Source organism: Nycticebus coucang, chromosome 1 (assembly GCF_027406575.1).
Source record: "Nycticebus coucang isolate mNycCou1 chromosome 1, mNycCou1.pri, whole genome shotgun sequence".
Lineage (NCBI taxonomy): Eukaryota > Metazoa > Chordata > Mammalia > Primates > Lorisidae > Nycticebus > Nycticebus coucang.
In genome coordinates, this window is record NC_069780.1 from 105714228 (window position 1) to 105735053 (window position 20826).

Sequence of the window (20826 nt, forward strand, 5' to 3'; positions counted from 1 at the left end):
TTTAAGTTTATACTTCTGGACAAACATCTACTGCTAAACGCATATAGAAAACAAGCTAGTAATCTCCACAACTTCTGAATTCTAATATCATAGAGTCTCATAGTTGTAATAGACAGATGGATAGATTGTAGAATCTTCACATTAATGTAGTTTTTTAAAAAAAGATTTGTCAGGATACTAAACAATTTAAAAGGGTTCATAGAAAAGGAAAAGATCATGGACTTTTTTGGTCAATGGGCCTCAGAGTCAAGTGACAGTGATACCACATGTAAGCAACAAAACTTGTGAAAATGGTATCATTTAGTTCAACATGATTCCTTGCACTCCTCTCAAGTTAAAAACAGAGGAATGGTGGAGAGGATCAGATGACATACCCTGGAAAAATTCCTGAGAAATGTATCCAACTTTTATAAGATTGATACCCTATACCAAGGATTAATAATAATTATTTTTAATTTCCCTGATAATTTTTGAAACCCCATCATTAATTCTTAATTCTTCATACTTCAAGCCTTAGTGATGCCTTCATTTTCTTTATTTCCTCTACCAAATTTATCAACAAAGTACTCTTAGCTTTCTTCACAAGGCTTACAGATTCTTCCGTGTTCTTTGAATTCCCTCACCGACTCACTTATGAGCACTCACATCTAATACTGTATTACAAGTGATCACAAATTTATCTTCTTCCATGAAACATAACCAACTTAACTAAATATTTTTTTTTATTTTTATTTTTTGTTGGGGATTCATTGAGGGTATAATAAGCCAGGTTACACTGATTGCAATTGTTAGGTAAAGTCCCTCTTGCAATCATGTCTTGCCCCCATAAAGTGTGACACACACCAAGGCCCCACCCACCTCCTTCCTACCCTCTTTCTGTTTCCCCCCCCAATAACCATAATTGTCATTAATTGTCCTCATATCAAAATTGAGTACATAGGATTCATGCTTCTCCATTCTTGTGATGCTTTACTAAGAATAATGTCTTCCACGTCCATCCAGGTTAATACGAAGGATGTAAAGTCTCCATTTTTTTTAATGGCTGAATAGTATTCCATGGTATACATATACCACAGCTTGTTAATCCATTACTGGGTTGGTGGGCATTTAGGCTGTTTCCACATTTTGGCGATTGTAAATTGAGCTGCAATAAACAGTCTAGTACAAGTGTCTTTATGATAAAAGGATTTCTTTCCTTCTGGGTACATGCCCAGTAATGGGATTGCAGGATCAAATGGGAGGTCTAGCTTGAGTGCTTCGAGGTTTCTCCATACTTCCTTCCAGAAAGGTTGTACTAGTTTGCAGTCCCACGAGCAGTGTAAAAGTGTTCCCTTCTCTCCACATCCACGCCAGCATCTGCAGTTTTGAGATTTTGTGATGTGGGCCATTCTCCCTGGGGTTAGATGATATCTCAGGGTTGGTTTGATTTGCATTTCTCTACAATATAGAGATGATGAACATTTTTTCAATTTTTTCATGTTAGCCATTCGTCTGTCGTCTTTAGAGAAAGTTCTATTCATGTCTCTTGCCCATTGATATAAGGGATTGTTAGCTTTTTTCATGTGGATTAATTTGAGTTCTCTATAGATCCTAGTTATCAAGATTTGTCTGATTGAAAATATGCAAATATCCTTTCCCATTGTGTAGGTTGTCTCTTTGCTTTGGTTATTGTCTCCTTAGCTGTACAGAAGCTTTTCAGTTTAATGAAGTCCCATTTGTTTATTTTTGTTGTTGTTGCAATTGCCATGGCAGTCTTCTTCATGAAGTCTTTCCCCAGGCCAATATCTTCCAGTGTTTTTCCTATGCTTTCTTGGAGGATTTTTATTGTTTCATGCCTTAAGTTTAAGTCCTTTATCCATCTTGAATCAATTTTTGTGAGTGGGGAAAGGTGTGGGTCCAGTTTCAGTCTTTTACATGTAGACATCCAGTTCTCCCAACACCATTTATTGAATAGGGAGTCTTTCCCCCAAGGTAAGTTCTTGTTTGGTTTATCAAAGATTAGGTGATTGTAAAATGTCAGTTTCATTTCTTGGTTTTCAATTCAATTCCAAGTGTCTCTGTCTCTGTTTTTGGCCAGTACCATGCTGTCTTGAGCCCTATAGCTTTGTAGTACAGACTAAAATCTGGTATGCTGATGCCCCCAGCTTTATTTTTGTTACAGAGAACTGCCTTAGCTATACGGGGTTTTTTCCGGTTCCATACAAAACGCAGAATCATTTTTTCCAAATCTTGAAAGTACGATGTTGGTATTTTGATAGGAATGGCATTGAATAGTTAGATTGCTTTGGGAAGTATAGACATTTTAACAATGTTGATTCTTCCCATCCACGAGCATGGTATGTTCTTCCATTTGTTAATATCCTCTGCTATTTCCTTTCTGAGGATTTCAGAGTTTTCTTTATAGAGGTCCTTCACCTCCTTCGTTAGGTATATTCCTAGGTATTTCATTTTCTTTGAGACTATGGTGAAGGGAGTTGTGTCCTTAATTAGCTTCTCATCTTGACTGTTATTGGTGTACACAAAGGCTACTGACTTGTGGACATTGATTTTATATTCTGAAACATTACTGTATTTTTTGATGACTTCTAGGAGTCTTGTGGTTGAGTCTTTGGGGTTCTCTAAGTATAAGATCATGTCATCAGCAAAGAGGGAGAGTTTGACCTCCTCTTCTCCCATTTGGATTCCCTTTATTTCCCTGTCTTGCCTAATTGTATTGGCAAGAACTTCCAGCACTACGTTGAACAGTAAAGGTGACAGAGGACAACCTTGTCTGGTTCCAGTTCTAAGAGGAAAAGCTTTCAGTTTTACTCCATTCAGTAAAATATTGGCTGTGGGTTTGTCATAGATAGCTTCAATCAGTTTTAGAAATGTGCCACCTATGCCTATACTCTTCAGTGTTCTAATTAGAAAAGGATGCTGGATTTTATCAAATGCTTTTTCTGCATCTATTGAGAGGATCATGTGATCTTTATTTTTGCCTCTGTTAATATGGTGGATAACCTTTATAGACTTGCGTATGTTAAACCAGCCTTGCATCCCTGGGATGAAGCCTACTTGATCATGATGAATGACTTTTTTGATGATAAGCTGTAATCTATGGGCTAGGATTTTGTTGAGAATTTTTGCGTCTATGTTCATGAGTGAGATTGGTCTGAAATTCTCCTTTTTGTTTGGGTCTTTTCCTGGTTTTGGTATCAGGGTGATGTTTGCTTCATAGAATGTGTTGGGGAAGATTCCTTCTTCCTCAATTTTTGGAATAATTTCTGCCGTACAGGAATAAGCTCTTCCTTGAAGGTTTGATAGAATTCTGGAGTGAAGCCATCTGGACCAGGGCATTTTTTGGTTGGAAGATTTTTTATTGTTTCTTTGATCTCAGTGCTTGAAATTAGTCTGTTCAGGAGCTCTATTTCTTCCTGGCTGAGTCTAGGGAGAGGGTGTGATTCCAAATATTGATCCGTTTCTTTCACATTGTCAAATTTCTGGGCATAGAATTTCTGGTAGTATTCAGAGATGATCTCTGTGGGATCAGTTGTTATTTCCCCTTTATCATTTCTGATTGAGGTTACTAGAGATTTTACTTTTCTATTCCTCGTTAGTCTTGCCAATGGTTTATCTATTTTATTTATTTTTTCAAAAAACCAACTCCTTGTTTCATTAATTTTCTGAATGGTTCTTTTGTTTTCAATTTCATTGATCTCTGATTTGATTTTGGAGATTGCTTTTCTTCTACTGAGTTTAGGCTTAGATTGTTCTTCTTTTTCCAATTCCATAAGATCTCTTGTGAGATTGTTCATGTGCTCTCTTTCTGTTTTTCGAATGCAGGCATCTAAAGTGATGAATTTTCCTCTCAAAACTGCTTTTGCATTATCCCACAGGTTTTGGTAGCTTGTGTCTTCATTGTTGTTATGCTCAAGGAAGTTAATGATTTCCTGTTTTATTTCTTCCTTCACCCATCTGTTATTCAACAGAAGATTGTTTAATTTCCATGCCTTTGGGTGGGGTCGAGCATTTTTGTTAGAGTTGAGTTCCACCTTTAGTGCCTTATGGTCTGAGAAGATACAAGGTAAAATTTCAATTCTTTTGATTCTGTTGATGTTTGTTTTGTGTCCCAGGATATGATCACTTTTGGAGAATGTTCCATGGGGTGATGAGAAGAATGTATATTCTTTATCTTTGGGATGGAGTGTTCTATATGCGTCTATCAAGCACAGTTGTTCTAGGGTCTCATTTAAGTCTCTTATATCCTTGTTTAATTTCTGTTTAGAGGATCTGTCCAGCTCTGTAAGAGGAGTGTTAAGGTCCCCTGTTATGATGGTATTATCAGATATCATATTGCTCAGACTGAGTAAGGTCTGTTTCAAGAATCTGGGAGCATTTAAATTGGGTGCATAGATATTTAGAATTGAAATGTCTTCTTGTTGTATTTTTTCCTTGACCAATATAAAGTGACCATCTTTGTCTTTTTTGACTTTAGTTGCTTTAAATCCACATATATCTGAAAATAAGATTGCAACTCCTCTTTTTTTCTGAATTCCATTTGCCTGAAAAATTGTCTTCCAACCCTTGACTCGGAGCTTTAATTTGTCTTTTGAAGCCAGGTGTGTTTCTTGCAGTCAGCAAATGGATGGCTTGTGTTTTTTAATCCAGTCAACCAATCTATGTCTCTTCAGTGGGGAATTCAAGCCATTAACATTTATTGAGATAATTGATAAGTGTGGTAGTATTCTTTTCATTTTATTTTGTGAGAGTCCATTGCTTAGTTTTATCTTTTGCATCAGTGTGGAGGTTTGGTTCTGTCCTTTAATTTCTGAGTTCTTACTTTGCTGCTGATCCATTGTGGTGGTCAGTGTGCAGAACAGGTTGAAGTATTTCCTGTAGAGCTGGTCTTGTTGTGGCGAATTTCCTCAATGTTTGTATATCCGTAAATGATTTGATTTCTCCATCAATGTTGAAGTTTAGCTTAGCAGGGTACAGAATTCTGGGCTGGAAATTGTTCTGTTTAAGTAGATTAAAGGTAGATGACTATTGTCTTCTTGCCTGGAAAGTTTCATTAGAGAAGTCTGCGGTCACTGTTATGGATTTGCCCCTGTAGGTCAACTTGCGCTTACTCCTGGCAGCTTGCAGAATCTTTTCTTTTGTCTTGACTTTGGACAGGTTCATCACAATGTGTCTTGGAGAAGCTCGGTTAGAGTTGAGGCGACTTGGGGTCCGATATCCCTCTGAAAGCAGTGTGTCAGAATCTTTGGTGATTTTTGGGAAATTTTCTTTTATAGTATTCTCTAGTATGGCTTCCATTCCTCTGGGGCATTCTTCTTCCCCTTCTGGAATTCCTATAACTCGTATGTTGGAACGCTTCATAAAGTCCCATAATTCTGACAGTGAACGTTCTGCTTTCTCTCTCTTCTTTTCTGCCTCTTTTACTATCTGAGTTATCTCAAAAACTTTGTCTCTACCTCTGAAATTCTTTCTTCTGCATGGTCTAACCTGTTGCTGATACTTTCCATTGCATCTTTAAGTTCCCTGATTGACTGTTTCATTTCCTTCAGCTCTGCTATATCCTTTTTATATTCTTCATATCGTTCATCTCTGATTTGATTCTGTTTTTGGATTTCCTTTTGGTTATTTTCCACTTTATTAGCAGTTTCCTTCATTGTTTCCATCATTTCTTTCATGGTTTTCAACATGTGCATTCTAAATTCCCTTTCTGTCATTCCTAACATTTCTGTATAGGTGGAATCACCTGCAGTAGCTACCTCATGGTCCCTTGGCGGGGTTGTTCTGGACTGGTTCTTCATGTTGCCTGGAGTTTTCTGCTGATTCTTCCTCATGGGTGATTTCTTTTATCTGTTCCTTGCCCTTATTTTCCTTTCACTTCCTCTTGCTCTTTAAGTTCTCGTGCCTGTGGAAGTTGCGGGAGGGTTTAGACGGATTGAACACACGCGACCAGTTGCCGGTTTTCCACTGTTTTAGTCCTCCTCTTGGGGTCCAGACGTCTCTCGCTGACTCCCTGTATCCTCTCAGGGATGATGATAGGCAGATCCTACCAGCCAGAGATGCCTGGAGTCCTGTATCCCCAGACTCATGGTGCCCAGATGCAAGGAAGCTGTTACTCAGCTGCCATCTTGCTCCGCCTCTGCCAACTTAACTATATTTTTATATTCTTACTCTATCATGGTAAAAATGCACCTCCGTGTTCTTAATTACTGATTAATATGGTTTAACCTGACCTTCAAATCTCAACACTAATTTCACCTATTTCTCTTCTAGACAAACTTATAGATTTCAATATTCACAAACTACGTTTGCAAATTAGAAACAGGACTTTTTTTTTAGTTCCCCAACCTGATTGTAATTCAAATCAATCCTTAAATGTATGGTTTTCTTCTCAGTCCAATTTTGATTTTGCTATCAAACCACTCAATCTCTTTCAATTGGCCTTCTTTAACAAATCTTAGGTAGAAACCATCAGTTATGATGCAAAAGCCTTAGCCATATATGCACATATGGCTGCTAACGTTATGTGATAATTCATTACATCAAGAAAATGGGTTGATTGGCCAAGTTAAGCCCCCAGAGGTTTCCTATTGGCACTGAGTATTTGTAGTTTGAGGATCTTGCCACTTGAGGGTAACCACAGACCACACTGATTTCATAAGTAAATTATCTACATACCTATGTGGGGTATAATGTCCCACATGAAGCTATTTTTAAATCTTTGTATCCAAAATAATTATATCTACCTCATCAATCTGCATCTAAATCATATCTTTATTTAAGCACATCAATATCTGTGTTTATTTATTTTTATTTATTTATTTATTTTTTATTATTAAATCATAGCTGTCTACATTAATGTGATCATGGGGCATCATACACTGGTTTTATAGACTGTTTGACACATTTTCATCACACTGGTTAATATAGCATTCCTGGCATTTTTCTAGTTATTATGTTAAGACATTTATATTCTACATTTACTAAGTTTCACCTGGACCCTTGTAAAATGCACCACTGTTGTAATCCCACCAATCACCATCCCTCCGCCTATCCTCCCTCCTTCCCCTCCCTCTCTCCCTTCGCCCTATTGTTAGGTTATAACTGGGTTATAGCTTTCATGTGAAAGCCATAAATTAGTTTCATACTAGGGCTGAGTACATTGGATACTTTTTCTTCCGATCTTGAGATACTTTGCTAAGAAGAATATGTTCTAGCTCCATCCATGTAAAAATGAAAGAAGTAAAGTCTCCATCTCTCTTTAAGGCTGCATAATATTCCATGGTGTACATATACCACAATTTTTATTTTTTTTTTATTGTTGGGGATTCATCGAGGGTACAATAAGCCAGGTTACATTGATTGCAATTGTTAGGCAAAGTCCCTCTTGCAATCATGTCTTGCCCCCATAAAGTGTGACACACACCAAAGCCCCACCCCCTCCCTCCATCCCTCTTTCTGCTTTTCCTCCCCCCCATAACCTTAATTGTCATTAATTGTCCTCGTATCAAAATTGAGTACATAGGATTCATGCTTCTCCATTCTTGTGATGCTTTACTAAGAATAATGTCTTCCACTTCCATCCAGGTTAATACGAAGGATGTAAAGTCTCCATTTTTTTTAATAGCTGAATAGTCTTCCATGGTATACATATACCGCAGTTTGTTAATCCATTCCTGGGTTGGTGGGCATTTAGGCTGTTTCCACATTTTGGCGATTGTAAATTGAGCTGCCATAAACAGTCTAGTACAAGTGTCCTTATGATAAAAGGATTTTTTTCCTTCTGGGTAGATGCCCAGTAATGGTATTGCAGGATCAAATGGGAGGTCTAGGTTGAGTGCTTTGAGGTTTCTCCATACTTTCTTCCAGAAAGGTTGTACTAGTTTGCAGTCCCACGAGCAGTGTAAAAGTGTTCCCTTCTCTCCACATCGATGCCAGCATCTGCAGTTTTGAGATTTTGTGATGTGGGCCGTTCTCACTGGGGTTAGATGATATCTCAGGGTTGTTCTGATTTGCGGATCAATGGGCACTTGGGCTTTTTCCAAGACTTAGCAATTATGAATTGGCCTGCAATAAACATTCTGGTACAAATATCTGTTATAATGTAATTTTTGGTCTTCTGGCTATCTACCTAGTAGAGGAATTAGAGGATTGAATGGCAGATCTATTTTTAGATCTCTAAGTGTTCTCCAAACATCTTTCCAAAAGGAATGTATTAATTTGCGTTCCCACCAGCAGTGTAGAAGTGTTCCCTTTTCTCCACCTCCATGCCTACATCTCTGGTCTTGGGATTTTGTGATATGGTCTATTCTTACTGGAGTTAGATGATATCTCAAGGTAGTTTTGATTTGCATTTCACTGATGATTAAAGATGATGAGCATTTTTTCATATGTCTGTAGGCCGTGTGCCTGTTTTCTTCAGAGAAGTTTCTCTTCAAGTCTCTTGCCCAGCCTGCGATGGGATCACTTGTTCTCTTCTTGCTTATATGTTTGAGTTTTCTGTGGATTCTTGTTATTAAACCTTTGGCAGAGTCATAACCTGCAAATATCTTCTTCCATTCTGAGGGCTGTTTGCTTGCTTTACTTAATGTGTTCTTGACTGTGCAGAAGATTTTAAGTTTGATCAGATCCCAGTAGTGTATTTTTGAAGCTGCTTCAATTTCCCAGGGGGTCCTCCTCATAAAATACTCGCCCAGATGGATTTCTTCAAGTGTTTTCCCTCTACCGTCTTCTAGTATTTTTATAGTTTCATGTCTTAAGTTTAAATCTTTAATCCAGTCAGAGTCAATCTTAGTTAATGGTGAAAGGTGTGGGTCCAGGTTCAGACTTCTACAGGTTGCCAGCCAGTTCACTCAGCACCATTTGTTAAATAGGGAATCTTTTCCCCACTGAAGGTTTTTAATTGGCTTGTCAAAAATCAAATAACGGTAAGTAGCTGGATTCATCTCTTGGTTCTTTATTCTGTTCCAGATATCTACTTCTCTGTTTTTTGTGCCAGTACCATGCTGTTTTGATCACTATCGATTTATAGTATAGTCTGAGGTCTGGGAGCGTGATTCCACCTGCTTTGTTTTTATTTCTGAGCAATGTCTTGGCTATTTGAGTTTTTTTTCTGATTCCATATAAAATGAAGTATTATTTTTTTCAAGATCTTTAAAGTATGTCAGTGGAGCTTTAATAGTGATTGCATTAAAATTGTATATTGCTTTGGGTAGTATGGAAATTTTAACAATGTTGATTCTTCCCAGCCATGAGCATGGTATGTTTTTCCATTTGTTAACATTTTCAGCTATTTCTTTTCTTAGAGTTTCATAGTTCTCTTTATAGAGATCTTTCACATCCTTTGTTAGATAAACTCCCAAATATTTCATCTTCTTTGGCACTACTGTGAATGGGATAGAGTCCTTAACTGTTTCTTCAGCTTGACTATTGTTGATATATGTAAAGGCTACCGATTTATGAATGTTGATTTTGCAACCTGAGATGCTGCTGTATTCTTTGATCACTTCTAAGAGTTTTGTAATAGAATCCCTGGTGTTTTCCAGATATACATCTGCGAAGAGTGAAAGTTTGATCTCTTCTGACCCTATATGGATACCCTTGATCGCCTTTTCTTCTCTCATTGTGGTGGCTAAAACTTCCATTACAATGTTAAAGAGCAGTGGAGACAATGGGAAGCCTTGTCTGGTTCCGGATCTGAGTAGAAATGATTTCAATTTAACTCTATTCAATATGATATTGGCTGTGGGTTTGCTGTAGATGGCCTCTATCGGTTGAAAAAATGTCCCTTCTATACCCATTTTCTTAAGTGTTCTGATCATGAATAGATGCTGTATATTATCAAAAGCTTTTTCTGCACCCATTGAGAGAATCATCTGGTCTTTGTTTTTTAATTTGTTTATGTGATGAATTATACTTATAGATTTATGTATATTGAACCAGCCTTGAGACCCTGGGATAAAACCAACTTGGTCATGATGTATAATTTATTTGATTTGTTGCTGGATTCTGTTTGTTATGCTCTTGTTTAATATTTTTGCATCTATATTCATTAGTGATATTAGTCTATAATTTTATTTTCTTGTTGGGTCTTTTCCTGGTTTGGGGATTAGGGTAATGTTTGCTTTATAGAACGTGTTGGGTAGTCTTCCTTCTTTTTCTACATTTTGGAACAGGTTGAGTAATATAGGTACTAGTTCCTCTTTAAAGGTTTGGTAGCATTCTGACATGAAGCCATCTGGTCCCGCGCTTTTCTTTTTAGGGAGGTTTTGTATGGTTGATGATATTTCAGAACTTGATATTGGCCTGTTCAACATTTCCACTTCATTCTGGCTGAGTGTTGGAAGGTGGTGTGCTTCCAAGTATCAGTCAATTTCCTTCAGATTTTCATATTTCTGAGAATAAAGTTTCTTGTAATGTTCATTAAGGATTTTTTTAATTTCTGAGAAGTCTGTTGTTATTTCGTCTTTGTTGTTTCTGATTGATAAGATTAGAGATTTTACTCTTTTTTTTTTTCTGGTTAGGTTAGCCAAAGGTTTATCTCTTTTATTGACCTTTTCAAAAAACCAACTTTTTGATTTATTTATCTGTTGTATAATTCTTTTGTTTTCAATTTCATTTAATTCTGCTCTAATTTTGGTTATTTCTTTTCTTCTACTGGGTTTGGGGTTGGAATATTCTTTTTTTCCACTTGCTTGAGATGTCCCATTAAGCTGTTAACTGTCTCTCATTCCGTTCTCTTGAGGAAGACTTGCAGTGCTATAAATTTCCCTCTTAGGACTGCCTTTACAGTATCTCAGAGGTTCTGATAATTCGTGTCTTCATTGTCGTTTTGTTCCAAAAATTTGGCAATTTCCTTCTTAATCTCATCTCTGACGCAGCTGTCATTTGGCATAAGGTTATTTAACTTCCATGTTTTTGAATGAGTATGCAGATTCCTGTTGTTCCTGAATTCAACTTTCATTCCATGGTGGTCCAGGAAGTTGCAAAAAATATTTTCTATTCCTTTAAATTTACTGAGGTTAGACTTGTGACCTAAGATGTGATCCATTTTGAAGTAAGTTCCATTGGCTAATGAGAAGTATGTGTATTCAGTTTTATTGGGACGAAATGTTCTGTAGATGTCTGCTAAATCCAAATGTTGGATGTTTTGGTTTAAATCTAAAATTTCTTTGCTCAGCTTCTTATTGGAGGATCTAACACTGCCAAAGGACTGTTGAAATCTCTGAGTATTATGGATCTGGAGGAAATCAAGTTGCTCATGCCTGTTAGAGTTTCTCTAATAAATTGAGATGCATTCTGGTTGGGTGCATAAATATTAATAATTGAAATCTCATCATATTGAGTATTGCTCTTAACAAATATGAAGTGACCATTCTTATCCTTCCTTACTTTTATTGTTTTAAAGCCTATTGTGTCTGCAAATAGAATTGCAACACCTGCTATTTTCTGATTACCATTTGCCTGAAATATGGATGAGCATCCTTTCAACCTGAGTGCATATTTATCTTTTAAGATAAAAGGTGACTTTCGTATGCAGCAAATATCTGGCCTGTGTTTTTGTATCCAGTCAGCTAACCTATGCTTCTTTAGAGGACAGTTTAAGCCATTCACTTTAATGGAGAATATAGATAAGTCAGGTAAAATTTTGGGTATCGAGTTTTTCGAAAGTCCATCGGACATTATTAATCCTTTCGTCACTGTGGAAGTTGGAGTTTGATCAAAAGTTTCTGAGTTAGTTTTCTTTTGTGGTAGAGGATTGGGCTGGTCATTATGGAGGACAGGTTTGAGAATATCCTGAAGAGCTGGTTTGGTTATGGCAAATTTCTTCCAAATGTGAATGTCATTAAAGTATTTAATTTCTCCATCATAAATGGAACTCAGTTTAGCTGTATACAGGATCTGGTGTTGAAAGTTATTTTGTTTTAGGAGATTAAAAGTCAATGACCACCCTCTTCTGCCTTGAAAAGTTTCAGCAGAGAGATCTGCTATCATTCTAATATTCTTCCCTTTGTAGGTAATGGATTTCTTAAATCTCGCTGCTTTCAGTATTTTCTCCTTCATATTAACTTTAGTGAAGTTAATTATGATATGCCTGGGGGATGTCTTATTCAGATTGAGTCATGCTGGGGTTCTGAAACTGTCTGCTATCTGAATTTCAAAATCTCTTGGCATGCCTAGAAAATTCTCTTTAATAATTTCATGGTGAAGGGCCTCTGTGCCTTGCGAGGCCACTTCATCACTTTCAGGGATTCCAATGAGGTGGATATTAGCCTTTTTCAAATTATCCGAGAGCTCTATGAGAGAAGGATCCATTTTTGCTCTCCATTTCTCTTCCTCTTTGAGAGTTTGGGAGCATTCAAAAGGTTTGTCTTCAATGTGAGAAATCCTTTCTTCTGCTTGCTCCACTCTGTTACTGAGGGATTCTACTGTATTTTTCAAATCTTTTAGGGCTGAAAATTCTTGCTTCAGTGTGTCAAAATCTTTGGTGATTTTGTCTTTAAATTTGTTAAATTCTTGAGACAACTTTTGAATTTCTCCTCAAATTTCTAATTCTGAATTTTGAATTGCTCCTTGAATTTCTAATTCCAAACTTTCCTCCATTCTATTATCCTTGTTTGCAATCCAAATTCTGAATTTGATTTCTGACATCTCAGCCAGGTGTTTGTGAATGGGATCTTCAGTTACATCTGCCATATTTTTCTTTGGGGGTTTGATCTATTCTGGTTATTTATGTTATCAGACTTTTTCCGCTGATTCCACCCATGATTATTTTACGCTGTTTGATTTTTCCCCTGGAGCTTTGTCGAGGACCCATACAGTGTTATGACCTGAGAAAGTGGGGACCTGTTCGGTGTGGTGGGGCTAAGTCTCTGTCTGACCCTAGTGAAACAGTTACTCTGGGTTGAAGTCTCAACTGTGGAGAAATACCAGCAATTAAGTCACCCTACCCCCCACAGGCAACAATTGGAAAAGGAAAATCAAACCTTCTTACAATCACAAACCTAGGGCACCACTTGAATAGTCCTCAGGTGAGTGGCTCAGTTCAAAAGGTCATAACCAATTATCTCAGTCGGCACCTGTTTCAGGTGGGAGAGTTTAAAAGGTCTCTGGCAACTGGATCGCAGGGGTCTGGTGACAACTCAGATATGATTTGGTCTGGTGCTCTGTGAAGTCAGGAGGACCTCGCAGCAAATAGATTAGTCTGGGAAGGTTGATGCCTCCTTCCCCACCTTGAACCTGTGTCACACCCAGTCGCTGATAGCCCCACAGGGATGTGACCCAGTTGCCTCTAGTGAACAGATACTCAGAGATTTGTACCTGCCTGAATCACAAGGAAATCTATGTCTGTTCAGCCAGGCCACTTTGCTCTGCCTCTAACCAGCAGGGGGAGGTGAAGCCTGACAACCTCAGGTGCTTGATGGAGGCTGAGGGGTGTTCACTCAGTTCCAGCCCCGCCTCTGATTGAGGTTACTGACAGAACAGAACAACTTTGTGGGAATTTGTTTCTGTCCCTGCTAAATTCCCCTGCAGAAGAGAAGCTGTTTTGAGTTCCCAGAGCCTGTGCCTTAGGCCCTGTCTTTGATCCTATAGGTTTGTATTTGGTTAGCTGTCAGTTGTAGCCTTCTGCCTTCCTTTGTCTATAGGCTGATGATCCCCTGAGGGCCATGTGTGTCTTAGGTGCAGTAAAGCGGTCCTCTGGGTCAGCCCCGCCCTGGAAATTTCCCGGCTCTGCACGTGTGTTTTCTAGTCCCAGCGCTCCAACCAGGCCGGTACCACCTCAGGAAAACCCTTTCTTTACTCATGGGGCCTGCATTTCCTTCCCAGATCTTTTCTGTGGTGTTTGCCACCTGAGAAGATGCCCAGCCTTCTCTGGTTGCCCAAGGAGACAGGGGGTGTGGCTTCAGAATATCTGGGAGTGAGCCCTATTGTTGCCAAAAACAGCAGCTGCTCTGTGCCTCGGGGCACCGCCGCTGTGGTGTGGCACCCTCTCAGCCAACTGTCCTCTCCTCACTCCCGTGCTGCAGAATCAGCACTGACCAGCTGCAGTCTAGGCCTTGTCCACACCCCTCGAGAAATCACCCAAGAATCTGGACTCCTGGGCAACAGGCCTCCATACCTTAGAGTAAGAGTGGAGGGGAGTGCTGGAAGCTCAGAATTGCAGGTAGAGGATATTGACAGTTTTATACAGTTTTATGCCTGGCAGGAGAATGCTGTGACACCCTAGTAGGGGAGGTAGATCCAATTTTTAGAGGGTCTCTCCCATGGAGTGTAGTAGGAGGACCTTTGAACTCTGCTCATTTGTTTGTGGGGCACTCCGAGCCGTTCTCATGGGGGAGGGGACTCCCTTCCGCTTGGTGATGGATTTTGTACCTTTTGTTTGTATCCTTGGGGTCACAACTCACCTCAGCGTGGTTGATGTGCGTTCTTCAACCTTCTCTCTTGGTGCAGCTCTAATCCACCATGTTACTTGCTAAATTTCTGTCCTTTAACTCTCCTTCTGGATGGAAGCCTTTGTCTTATTTATTTTTTAGAGAATAGTCTCACTTTGTCACCCTGGGTTGAGTGTAGTGGTGTTACCACAGCTCACAGCAACCTCAAACTCTTGGGATCAAGTGATGATCCTCTTGCCTCAGCCTCCCTAGTAGCTGGGACTAAATGTGCCCACCACAATGGCTGGGCTAGTTTTTCTATTTTTAGTAGAGAAGGGGTCCCACTCTTGCTCATGCTGGTCTTGAACTCCTGAGGTCAAGGGAACCACCTTCCTTGGCCTCCCAGAGTGCTGGGATCATAGGCGTGAGCCACCGGGCCCAGCTCAATATCTGTGTTTATATATACATATTTAGACATTATAAAATATATATTATTTTGTAGTGTTTTGACATGGATGTTATTAATAACCTATTCAAAACTTCAAGGGACAATAACTATTTTGAAACACTCTCTCTTTCTATTTCTCTATTTATTATTTTCTGCTCCTTTATTTACTATCATTTATTTATTTGAGCCACTGCACATAGCTGAGAATTTTTTTAAAAATGAAGTAAACCATCGGGGATAATTTTGTCTACCTAATTTCACAAAACCTCTTGTGCTTCAATAATTGACAGAACATTTTATTTGAGGGAAACAATGCAAAGAGACTTAAGGCCTTTTCAGCTTCTTTCATAGACTACACCATTAACTAACAACAATAAAGCTTGCATTCCATTGGTCAGTAAAAGATAATCATTTCATAGCGCATGCTGAGTATCCTATATTGTGCTGTTAAGCCCTTTCTATGTAATACATAATTTAATACAACACAACTTCAGGGTCTGTATTATGATCTCCAGGTTATTTGATTAAGAATGGACTTTTCAAAGTGTATCTCACTCAGTAAGATTCACATGTTACCCTTGATATTATTCTCCTCTAACCAAAAAACAAAAATTAAGGATAATTACTGGCTATGATAGATGGGCTAAGCAAAACAATAAGTTAAATGTCATACATTTACTTTGGGGTTTAAGAGTCTATTCAGATACAGTACTCCAAAATAAAATAAAGCCAAATAAAAGTACTTTATTTGGTACATAAAGCCCAAGCTTCATGCTACCATCTGCATCACAGCATAAATTCAAATGGCACCTAATCATAAAGTAATTAGAGAATACTTTCTGGTATCACTTGCTTGTGGCACTCCACAACTTACTCTTCATCTTGCTGTCATTTGCATTCATGAAAATAATCGTCCCAACCATCAAAACACAGCACATTTGTGATTTACAAATATCTATAAATGAGTCAAGGTAATTGAATTTCCTTAATGCAAGTAAAATCAATGTGCAGCCATGAGCAGGAGTCCTAAAACCCCAACTTTAAATGAAAGATAATTAAACTGGAGGCTTTTAACAACAAAAGGAAACATTTCAAGAGTGGGGAGACTTTGCTATGTTCATTGCAACACATATTAGTAAAACATCAATATAACTGAATATAATTCAAGCAGACATCCAATTAAACCCCTAACCTTATGTTGAATATGCTATTGAAGTGGCAGTTTCATCTAAATTACAGATGTGTTTGAAGAATTAACTATTGAGATAAATAGTTTGTGATTATGTTTCCTTAAATCTTTTTTACTGCCAACTTGCATTTCAAAGTGGCATCACTTGTCTGTGTTTTTAATTCCTCATATGTAAAATGAGAGGTTTTAGATTGTCATTTTTTAAGACTTTTAGATCCCCCTAATCTACTGTCCTTTGGATTATGGAGGAAGAGAGAATTCAGAGGAATGTGGCCATCTGCATTACAAATTGAAGGAAGAGTCCAGAGTTGGCCAATGCCATCTAAAATACTATTTTATTTTCGGATGTTGTAGGACTCTCTCATTATTTAAAACAAGCAAGCAACAACAATAAAACCTCTCTCTGAAAGTAATATGATGTATTTACCCGGAGTTTAATAAAAATATCACTATCAAATCTGTCTGGCAATAAAGACCCCAAACTGAATCCCTCAGTCTTTAATTTTAAGTATAAGACATTCAGCAGGCATTTTGCTTGGCCCCTATTTTGTGCCAATCACTGGATGGCCACAGTGGGTCAGATATGATGCTGTCACTGAGGGAGCTGCGTCTTAATGGAACAAGCAGCGTTTTTCACCACTAGCTGGAGTTAAGTGCTGAGGAAATGATCTAGACTAGAAGCATAAACATGTGAGAAAAATGTAGAGGGTCCCACCTGTAATCCCAGTGCTCTGGGAGGGGGTGAGGCCAGAGGATCCCTTGAGCTTAGGAGTTCCAGACCATCCTGACCAAAAGCAAGACCCCATCTCTGCTAAAAACAGAATAAATTAGACAGGCATGGTGATGGGTGCCTGTAGTCCCAACTACCGGGGAGGCTGAGGCAGGAGGATCAGCTTAAGCCCAGGAGTTGGAGGTTGCTGTGAGCTAGGACACCACAGCACTCTATGCAGGGGGACAGAGCGAGACTGTATCTCAAAAAAAATTCTTTTTTGAGAAAAAGCCAGTCATTTCAAAAACAAAGAATAATCTGCAGAGAAGGCTGGCCCCTAACCTTGCCCCCAATCTCTCCAGTGTGAAGTTTGTGTTAGAGCACAACTGCCCAGCTAGAGACAACACTTCTCAAACATCCTGTGCCACACCCCCCACCCGCTGGCCTTCCATCAGTATCCAGGACAACCGTCAAAAAGGCTCCTAGGACAGGAGAGCCTTGTCAGCCCAGGTCACCCAGAGGTGTAGGAAACAAAGGACACCCAGCCCCTCATGCAAAACTGGGTTTTTCTTAGCGAAAATTAAACTTCTATTTTGTAAAGGTCTAGGGGTTTCAAGGTTCAAAATATGTAGTAAGACTAATGGCAAATAAATCGTCATAGAGCTGTTGAAAAGATTAAGGGAAAGGACAATGCCAACCTCACTAGGTAAAGCGAAGGGGAGAGTGAAAAGTGACACTAAGTATTGGATTTTTCCCTGGAGAACCTGAAGAAATTCTCCCCAAACCACTGAAGCAGAGTAAGAAAGAGAAAAGGGATTTTGGAAAAGGAAAAATATTGAGTTCATTTTAAAATGAGCTTTTTTTTTTTTTTTTTTTTTTATTGTTGGGGATTCATTGAGGGTACAATAAGCCAGTTACACTGATTGCAATTGTTAGGTAAAGTCCCTCTTGCAATCATGTTTTGCCCCATAAAGTGTGACACACACTAAGGCCCCACCCCCCTCCCTCCATCCCTCTTTCTGCTTCCCCCCCCCCCCGATAACCTTACTTGTCCTTATATCAAGATTGAGTACATAGGATTCATGCTATGAGCTTTAATGACAAATAAATGTTAAAAAAAAAAAGTTACATTGCCTGTCAAGGTGTTTGCATATAGAAACCATTAGATATACTTTTTCTGAGTTTAATTTTTAAACCTCTGTTTTGTTTTACCCACTTCGTGAAGAAGTAATGATACCTCAGAGGGATTGTTAAGTTCAGAAAATAAGTTCAGATTCATAGGTGACATGATAAATAACATTCACCATAATTTATTTAGGAATGACAATTAGTAGTGTGTTGCTGCTCTTAAATTTGTAGACAAATATTTTCAATTTCATAAGCATGTAATGAACCTTTATTATGTACTTAGCTCTATACCTAGAGATGGTGATAGGCATTAAAAAAATGAAAAAAGTTTGTTTTAAATCAGAAGTTGATAGTTATGCCAATTATTTGTTAATAGATTAAATATTTATTGCATGTCTATATGTGCTAGGGATTTGTGACAAGCAGAATTGCTACAGTGCTGAATAATGTACACATAGCTGCCACAGCTTTATGGCATATGACTTCCTGAGGATAAATCAAGTGCAAAAGCAAATTCCACACTGAAAAATCAAGAGTTCAAGTCTTAGAAAAATCTCACCAGCAGTAGAGGCACAAGCCCTGAATATCAAGCTTAGGCATCTTCAAGAGAAGTTTTAGAAGGACGTAATAAGCCATGAGAACACTGTGTCGAGATTTGAGTGTCTATGTGAAGATTTGGAAGATCACTTTCTATTGGGGAAAGAAAGTCATTCATTTCAATCAGACTGAAATAGATCCAAAGTGTGCCTCTCTGGTGGTAAGAGACATACTGAGGTGGTTAGGGCTAGGGCCCTTCACAGGGGCCTGGAGATTGAGCTCTAGGGCTGCGGAAATTGCCTAATGCCTTAAACAAAGAAGAGCTAATGACTGCCTTGTTCTGAAAAGACCCCAATGGCTACGATTCACAAAACATCTTACAAGGGTATATGTGAATCCTAGTAAATGTGGATGTAAAGGTCTTAGCAAAATAACTAAGAAAATGCCACGAAAGCTATGTTAACTAGTGTGATGAAAATGTGTCAAATGGTCTATGAACCAAGTGTATGGTGCCCCATGATCATACTAATGTACACAGCTATGATTTAATAAAAAAAAAAAAACAGTTTCCAGAGGGGTAGTTGTTGAGAACAGGATTATGTTAATGGACAAGGCAGTGGTGGTACACCAAAATAGTGACTTACAGCAGGGGCCTAAGGCATTAAAAGACTTGGAGAGAGAATTCAATTCAGGGAAGGAAAGGCTGATAGGGGTGAGGGCAGTTTCAAGAGTCATTCTAGTTTATATGAACAGTGAAGTCATTCACAGATAGACAACTCATGAAAAGCAAGGAAAACACCCAAGATACCACCAAAAGTCTTCTGGAATTAAAAAATAAGTTCAGGCTCTCAACCCATAGCACAGTGGTTACAGCGTTGGCCACATACACTGAGGCTGGTGGATTTGAAACCGGCCTGGGCCAGCTAAACAACAATGACAACTGCAACAAAAAAATAGCAGGGCATTGTGGCGGGTGCCTATGGTCCCAGCTACTTGGGAGGCTGAAGCAAGAGAATCACTTAAGCCCAAGATTTGGAGGTTGCTGTGAGCTGTGATGCTACGGCACTCTACCCAGGGCAACATAGTTGAGACTCTGTCTCAAAAAATAAATAAATTAATTAATTAATTCAGTAAAATCTCAGCTTACAAAATAAATGTATGTAAATCAGTAGCATTTGTGTAAACAGTAGAATCTCCATAGCTGACTGCCTCCCTATCCTGACCACCTCCTTAAGTTGGCCTAATTGTTATGGACGGACATGCACCGGGTGTACATATCAGTACAGTAGTCTGATTCCTTATGGTGACCATCTCTGAGCATTGAATAGTTTGTTACAGTCCCTTGTGTGTCAACATTACAGAGGGTCTACCATACACTGAAAAAAATAAAATAAAATGAGCACACAAAGAGGAAAAGCTAAAAGAATTGTGGATATAATGGAGACGACAGAAAAAGGGAAGTATCAGGGAAGAATTTGAGATCGAGATTTTTTTACAACAGGTATGATTTAGGACATTTAAATAATGAGGAAGAACTTCTGCATGACACAAACCCAGGAGGCTCACACAGACACACTCATACACTTTATCTGAGAAATGTTGCCCAACATAATCTGGGAGCTCCTCTTTTCTTTCTTGTTATTTTTTTAAAATAGTAGCTTTAATTTAACGTTGTCGAATTGACTATAACTGGTCCCAAACTCTATATGCATCTTTTGACTGTGCTGTCTTTCCCAACTTTTCAATATAATAGTTTGTTGCTCTTGAGATAATAGTTTGAAAAATCATACAAGCTGTTGGAATATTTGCATAGTGATTATACGCTGAATAGCAGCTTGGATATTCTATTTCCATCTGTTCCAAGTCAGTAACTGTTAAGAGGTATTATTATTATTATCATCACTATTATTATTATTATCTGAATTCCAAATTAGGAAACAGACACGCTGCACATAATCTTAGGATGGGTAAAAATATTATTGCAGAATGCAAGTTTATGTTTCATGTAAGAACATCTTTTGAACTTGATTCCCTCTTGATTTTATAAAGGGCAAGTTCATTCAAGTGTAAATAATATGCTCATGTCTGTGACTAATGAAACCGTTTTAAAATAATAAATTAGTCTGCAAAGCTTTCAGCATGTATTCTTTTTTTAACATTTTGCCCTTCATTCTCCTTGAACAATGAAGGTAATCCCATTACTGCTTGTAATCACCATTTATTTCTAAGACTAGGACTACTTTGCCATTTTGAATCTCTTCCTTTGGTTATGAGACTGGAAACCAGGGAAGAGGTAAATAGGGTGTCTGAGAATCTGAAGCAGATTTCATAAAATACAAGCAATTGGCCTGGTAGACTCCCAATGCACTCTAGTTTTCCACGGTTTCTACATAGCATTAAATTAATTATTTCTGGCACACTTAGTGCTAATCATTCATTCAGATTTAAT

The 20826-nt window shown here is 38.4% G+C and overlaps 1 protein-coding gene across 1 annotated transcript in view; it reads right to left on the reverse strand.

Annotated features, from left to right (window-relative positions):
- The window catches only part of GALNTL6 (polypeptide N-acetylgalactosaminyltransferase like 6), a 776087-nt gene that overhangs the window by 462803 nt on the left and 292458 nt on the right, over nt 1-20826 (reverse strand). The window lies entirely within an intron of this gene.